The sequence below is a fragment of the Egretta garzetta genome, unplaced genomic scaffold, assembly GCF_000687185.1.
Source record: "Egretta garzetta isolate BGI_Z169 unplaced genomic scaffold, ASM68718v1 scaffold474, whole genome shotgun sequence".
In the NCBI taxonomy this organism is placed as follows: Eukaryota; Metazoa; Chordata; class Aves; order Pelecaniformes; family Ardeidae; genus Egretta; species Egretta garzetta.
In genome coordinates, this window is record NW_009259524.1 from 88,073 (window position 1) to 95,275 (window position 7,203).

Consider the following 7,203-nt stretch of genomic DNA (forward strand, 5'->3'; position numbering starts at 1 on the left):
TCTCATACGCCGTTCTAGAAAGGCCCTCTGGTTTTACAAGCTTGGTTTCTATACTTGCATCATCTTTTGCATATGCAATCAGCAAAAGCATTAACTGTTTGAGGTGCTCCCTCCTCTACAACGTCAACATTTTGGAAATCAAATTCCTAACGTGACTTGCAAACACCTAAAAGGAACCTCCTTGTAACACAGAGTAAGCACCAAGCAATGCAGGAAGCTGCCTGCACGATTTGTATCTTGACACATGCGGTTTAAGTGAGTTTCCAACGTGACTTGTAATTTTTGGACAAGCTCTTAGTCTTGTGTTATTTGCAGGTTCTAAGTATTCTTGAATTTGGTTCAATTTACCTTGCACTTATACGTCACAGTATTTGGTTGGACTTGATGATCCGGTTGGACTTTATGATCTCAAAGGTCTTTTCCAACCTAAACGATTCTATGATTCTATTTGTATTCTAACATCTTCACTACTGCCTTTTACAATAACTTGTAAGAAAAAAATTGGAACCAGATTTTTGAGTATCACAACATCATATTCCAGATACTTTAGTTACTAAATTGTTTCATCTTTGCTTTAACAGCACGGTATGATCAAGACTGCCAAGACAGACAAGACCAGGCACCTAGAACATAAATACTTAAGTTGTGTGTATGGATAAGACCACGATGCCTGAAAGTAAGGCCGTCAATTCCTATTAGTTCTTGCCATTTACAAAGTAAGAGATTGAATGCTTGGTTTGAAACCATAACCTCCCCACCCATACAAATGAGTGCCGATCCTTACACCTCCTTTTTAAGCTCTCATATATCCCTAGTCCAGACAAGCTTTGCTGACCAGTGCCCCAGTGTCCTGTACTCGTGGGTGCTCAGGCCCACCCACCACCCCATCCACAGGCTCCTCCCGCCCCATTCGCAGTGGCCCACTCTGCTCCCCGGCACTGGTTTCCCTGGCAGCCACCACACCAAGACTTCTGGAATGGAGGAGGAGATCTGAAAGTGTCCTGGTGGGAAACAAGCGTCCAGGTCAGGGAAGGAATATGGGAGCAGAGGGAGCATATTTTCTTCTCATTCCTCCATTTTCAGGCTACTTTCCATCTTGTCAGGAGAGGACACTCTGAGACAAAATTATTAAGTACTGTAGTTCATTTTGAACCAAGTATTCTAAATGAAACTAACTGAAAAAATAGTTAGCTATTAACAACCAGAGTTGGAAAACCAGAGTCTGCTCGCCTAAAACACCCCAGCTATGAACTCAGAACAGAGGTTAAAAACGCTGATGAGATTGCCTGGTTAGAGACGGTCTAACTCATGACTTTTATGTAATACACAATTTTCCTTACTAGTTCAAAAGAGCTAGTATTACACTTACTAATACTTTCTTAATAACATACTTACTAATGATCTGAAACTCTGGAGGTGAAGAGCCAAACAGCAAAACGTTCAGCTGACACCCAGTAATTTGCTTTAGCCAAATCAGGACTGGGAGAAAGAAGTTCAGCAGAAGGTAACTAACTGTACTAGCTATATTTACACCAGGACAGCAGAAGATGGATGCTAATCAACACAACCAGTTGCAGAATGCAAGGGAAACTGAACTACACACACTAGAAAAATCCGAATAAACCTATCTCGTTAGCTGCATAAACCTGGGAAAGGGGCCTGGGCATGACTGCAGACGGTTCACTTCAGATTTCTGTTTAGCATGCCTCCATGACAAGAAAAGCTGAACTGTCAGACTGCAACAGTAATAAGACACAGGGTAACCTTTAAAAACTGTATTTGTGTAGATGGACCCTATACATCAGCTGGATTACAGTGCAAAGGTTGGCAGCCCATCTTAAAAATGGGTTCTGTGGAATTTGGGTGTTCAGAGAAAGCAAGCATTTGGGGCAATGAAAACCTGTTGTATAAATTAGTAACAGGTAAGTAAACTAGAAACCTTCACTGTCTGATTATAAGAACAGCGAGGCACCGATGCTGCTGACAACCAATTTATCAGGATTCCAACAGGGGTTAGACATGCACATGGATAACAAGAATATCATCCAGAATTAGTGTGGTTATTTCATACCAAAAAAGTGCAGTACTCAAAGGAAGGTAAAACCTCATGAGTCAGTATTTAAATCAAACTCTAATCCTTAACAATTCAAATAAAGATTTTCATGGCGGGGGGGGGAAGATTATGTCACATGCCATTCTTGCATGTTCCAGTAGTCTTTTGACATACTTACTGATCTTCAGTGTCTCAAAGACAGGATGCTGAAGTAGGTGCATTACAGATAATGGTAGCTCCTGTAATCTCTGTTACTTAAAGTGAGCATCAGTGCTGTGTATTCAGAGCATGAGCAGAGTCACGGCCCCTCCCACCTGCTTACAGAGCCAGGAAGATGTAATTCTGTCTCCCCACAGCCTTCATGCAATCCCCTTCACTCTTCAGTACCCACCTATTGATACGTCTGCGGTCTCCCTGGTGTATCTTGCTTTCTTACTTCTTTTTCTACCCCCTATCCCAAATATCCCCATGAACTCCAGCATCTCTCCTGAACGTCAGGCTCTGCTCCTTGGTTTCTCCTTGCTCGCATGAGCCACAGAGCTTTCCTGCTCTGCAGACAAAGCTGCCTTTTTGTCTCCCAGGACAGACCGGAGAAGAAAGGTGGACGTCCTTTCCCAAACTGCACTAAATCAAAGAACCAAATACCTCTCAATGTGGCTGTTACAGCAGATAGAACTTGCCATCCGCTTTTGTACATGAACATCCTGAATGCCCCAAAGCTTTCCATGGTTTTCACTTGTACCAGCTGGCAGGGTAAAACATACCTGGTAGAACATACTGCCTTTCCCCGCAAGCCTTCCTTTTCTTTGTCTTTAGCAACACCGTGATGACAATTGACTGTTATCAATTAATGCTTACACTGACAGTTATTGGCCATACAACATAACTACACCTTAAGGCAACATGGTTTGCTTTACACCTCAGACATACAGTCACAGGCTGCTCACGAGCAAGCACAGCTTTACCAAGTGGCACGCTATAAAGTCTCCTCCTCCCCCCCAGCTAGATGATGACTTATTGAAGTACAGGCCCAGATTTTGAAAAATGATGTGATGGCCTCCAAAACCAGAGCTGAGGAGAGACCCAACAAACCTATGCCCATTTTGAGCCTGACTTGTGACACCTCCAGTCGTTCGTTCACCCAGCCATCACCTGCAGAGGCCGTCTCTACTGCCACATCAGGTTCCTCATCCACTTCAATATCCAGCCACCCAGCCACTGTGGCTTTATAAAGCCACAGATCCACCAGGAAAGCACCAAAAAGGTCATCAAACACCACTCTTGTACGCTATTATTTGTTTTCACCTTTTCAGTGTAATTGCTGAGGACATCCACGTGAAATCTGTAAACATTTCCACCGCTACCTTGCAGCGTGGCAGCCCTTTCAGCCACGGCTCAACAGCTGCTTTATGAACTCCATTCAACGGCTGCCAGACAGAAAATGTTCAGAGAAAAATAATTTTGTTTACAGCTAACACATGGGACTTCAAATAACCAGTAATAAATGCTCAACAGGACAGGACAGGCCCATAGTTATCTCTGTCATTAATGACTACAGTGGGTTGGCACAGGATCTGCAGTTTACACCAGAGCTTCTCTGCCACCCCACGCTGGCACTGCCCCTGCCGCTGCCCCCGGCATGTTTGCTCCTGCCTGCCCTCTCCTCTGGTTTGACAAGACTGCACCATACCATGAACACAACCTGCATTCGCTGCTGCATCTTAAACCTACCTTTTACCACTTCTCTGAACGGGCTCACCACATAGCCGCTCGGTGATCCTGCCAGCAAGGGCCAAGCAAACAGCGTCAAAGTGGGAGTAGAAGAATACCCTCAACAAAAACCTCCTCTGAAAATGCCCAAAATGGAGAAAAGTCTTCAGATTATTCGCATTCACATGCAGCAATCTGCCAGGCAAATTGAAGAATAAAAAGCCAGGAAAAATTACTGAAGTTGAAATATTTGATCTTGAACTTCCAAGAAAAAATGAATCTTACTGTAAAGAGATCTTGCACAAAGCAGAATCAGACCATCAGCTGAATGTAGTACCTGTAGTCCCACTTCTGTCTACATCAGTATGTCACTCGCAGAAGTGTCTGAAAACTCTCTGCTGCCCGAATACACGCGGTAATAGCCAATGCAAGAGAGGTGAACAACGCAGTACTTTCATGCAGATCACGGAAGAAATGCAACCAGGAGCCCCAGTTACAGGTAACAAACTTTTTTGGCTCCTGACTTTTCTGACAAAACTTCTAGTGCAGTTGTAGCTGCACTTCCAAAGTCGGTGAAGATTTCTCATACTCAACAGATTTAGATATGTAAATGAGGAAAGTATTGGAACAAATTACTTGAGTGGCATGCTCAATCTCCCTTTCACTAAACAAAAAGCAGTGGCAGATTTTAAAACAAGGGCAGAAGACCGAAAATCTAATCTCACAGCTGCAGCGGCTAGCACCCAAACCAGTGAGCACCTCTAGATTTTGTTTTCTGTTAGCATAACGCAAGAAAGCTGACATTTACCAGGCAGATGGTGAATCAGTATGAACAGGTAAGGTGTGTGAGTGAAAGTTGCTTAAACACCCTTCACTGCTGGATTTTCCTGATTTGACTCCACACTCTTGGCATTGTCCTGGTATCTAGTGTTTTCTGCCTTCAAGCTTTTTAAAAGGAAAAGAGACTCTGACAGCAATTAACTGCAATTTATTTCTTGTACCACAGATTCTATGAACAAATACAAGAGTATCCAGCAAGCACTTGGTACGTGCACATAATTTAATTCAAGTTTAATCTATAATGCCTTTTCTTGCTCAATACAGAATCACCAAGGGACCTAACTGAATTAAAACTTTTCCCTTTGAGACTGTGAATTGGGCAGTAAAAGTAAAGGTGAACCCTCCTGCCTGGTTTAAAAAAACCCCAACTTACACATTTTAATTCTGCTGATAAAATACATACATATTTAAAAAAAACCCGAACAACTTTTTCCTATTTAAACTACAATACCTTATCTAATAGTTGGGATAGGTCTTATGCGAATACACCAGCTCTGCAAAGAGCCCAGTAGGTGGGGGGGAGAGACCAGAGCAGGCATTTCCTAAAAGCAAACAAATGCCTGTCTTATCCCCTCTGCGTTCAGAAATTCCCCCTAAATACTGTCAGACTTCACTTAGCCAAAACAAAATATCAAAACAAATCCCAGAAAGGTTATAAAGTCATTGGACAACTATTATTATTATTGAAAACATAATCCATAAATATGTTCTATTTATAAATGCCCCATCCTCACATTGAATGCACTTAGGGTATTAAAAGACTAATTCACATGCTCTATGTCTGTGATCCTTAATGTGCAACAGAATTGTGGAAACTACTTATAAACACCATTAGTGAATATGTGTAGAAAAAAACAAAAAAAACACACCAAAAGAAGTCTGCAAACTGAATTTTAGAGAAAATAAGAGATTTTTAAGGATGTCTTGGGCAGTATATACAATCTGTTCGCAAAGACTTCATGAGAACTTGCTTGTTTCTGAGAATTCAGCGTATCTTGTTTTCTCGCACATTTGTTGCCAGGATATTTATGCAGTGCATTTACATACAAACTGACCACGCTTTACTACAGCTTACCATCTTTTCTCTGAGATTATTTTTAGAACATAAAAAGCACCTGATTTTCAACTTATGCTGATTTCTTGTAATTCCCACTAACTGTAGAAAGCAGCTTCCCTTCACAAAAATGAAACCAATGAAATTGTCAAAATACACGCCTCTTTCCTCTATGAGTCTGCTGAAAGTATGGTGGGTCACTTTGTGATGTGTAGCTGTTGGTTACTTAATAAAAATTACCACAATGACATAACTGAACAGTATCATTTATATGCAGACATCTTTAACACAACATAAAATAGAGGCATCAAATGATTTTTTCTGACAGCATCTGGGAGCCAGTGCTCCCACTGATTACATCATGAACTCCAGGAACAAGCTCTTTGCAATTGGTACAGGCCTTGCAAATTAATAATTGGGACAGCCACTCGTGACAAGGCTTAGCTTCTGGCCCTAGTCAAATTCTCCTTTTACCTCTGACTGAAACAGCAGAGAACTGAGGAAAAAATGACGCCATGAGATTTGAAGCTGACCTCTCAGCACAATGGACTGCAGTGACGTGAAGCCAGCCACTTCTTGTATTTGCAATTGTAACTTCAGTGCCAAATGGTGACCACACACTAGTCTGATGGCAGCTTTCAATAAAAACAGGATGGTATGATTACATCTGTACTAAGACTGGCAAGGTAACGTTTTGCGCATGCGTGACTCCAAAAGGCAGCCCCTGTGATGCTGCTAGATGCTTGCATTCACCAGCAGTGCTCACTTCTGCAAACAGCAGGTACCTCACACGGCAAGGTGGGGACAGCACCCGCTCAGCCCGTGGCGAAAGCTTGCTGGACGTGAACCAGCACCCATCAAAAAACCATGGGGTGTATTAACGCAGCCTGAACCCAAGTAACGCGAGTAAAGCAATGGGTACAATAAACTAATGCCTCTGTTCTGCTAACGAGGCCCTGCGCCCAGGCTGGTACCCCCCATCTCTTAGTATGGGTTGTTAGCCTGGGCTCAGCACCAGGCTAAAGCAGCTACACAGCCCCTGCGTAGGGAGGTAGGTTGTACCTGGCTGGCACAGCGAGCAATTTAGAAACAGTGCTCTGGTACCACCCAGCTATCTAGATATGCCAAATAAATAATTTATCCTGCTGTGCTGCTCAACAAGCAGAACATTTTGGGCCACCACCTTTCATAGCAAAAGTTGGCATGTGAAAGTGTTCCAGCAGAAGAGCTAAGGCAGTCCAGAGCGACAGAAAGGAAAGCGGACAGTGACAGGGAGAAAATGGGAGATAACGTTAGAAAAGAGGACTGCATCCCTACCAACAACGAAAGGAACATTCGGAGCAGAAAATGATGCCAAGTTAGCAAGGTTAAGATCCATCTAAGGTGGTGCACGTGCTCCTTTTTTCCACTAGGTAGACCTGTTAGGAGTTGAGATTTCCACTTGACCTGCCAGAGTCATTCAGATGCATCCTATTTTTTCTCCTCCATATGTATTTCTGTGTTTTGTGGCCTTTTACTGCCCCGTCATCCATTCTGGCAGAGTAAG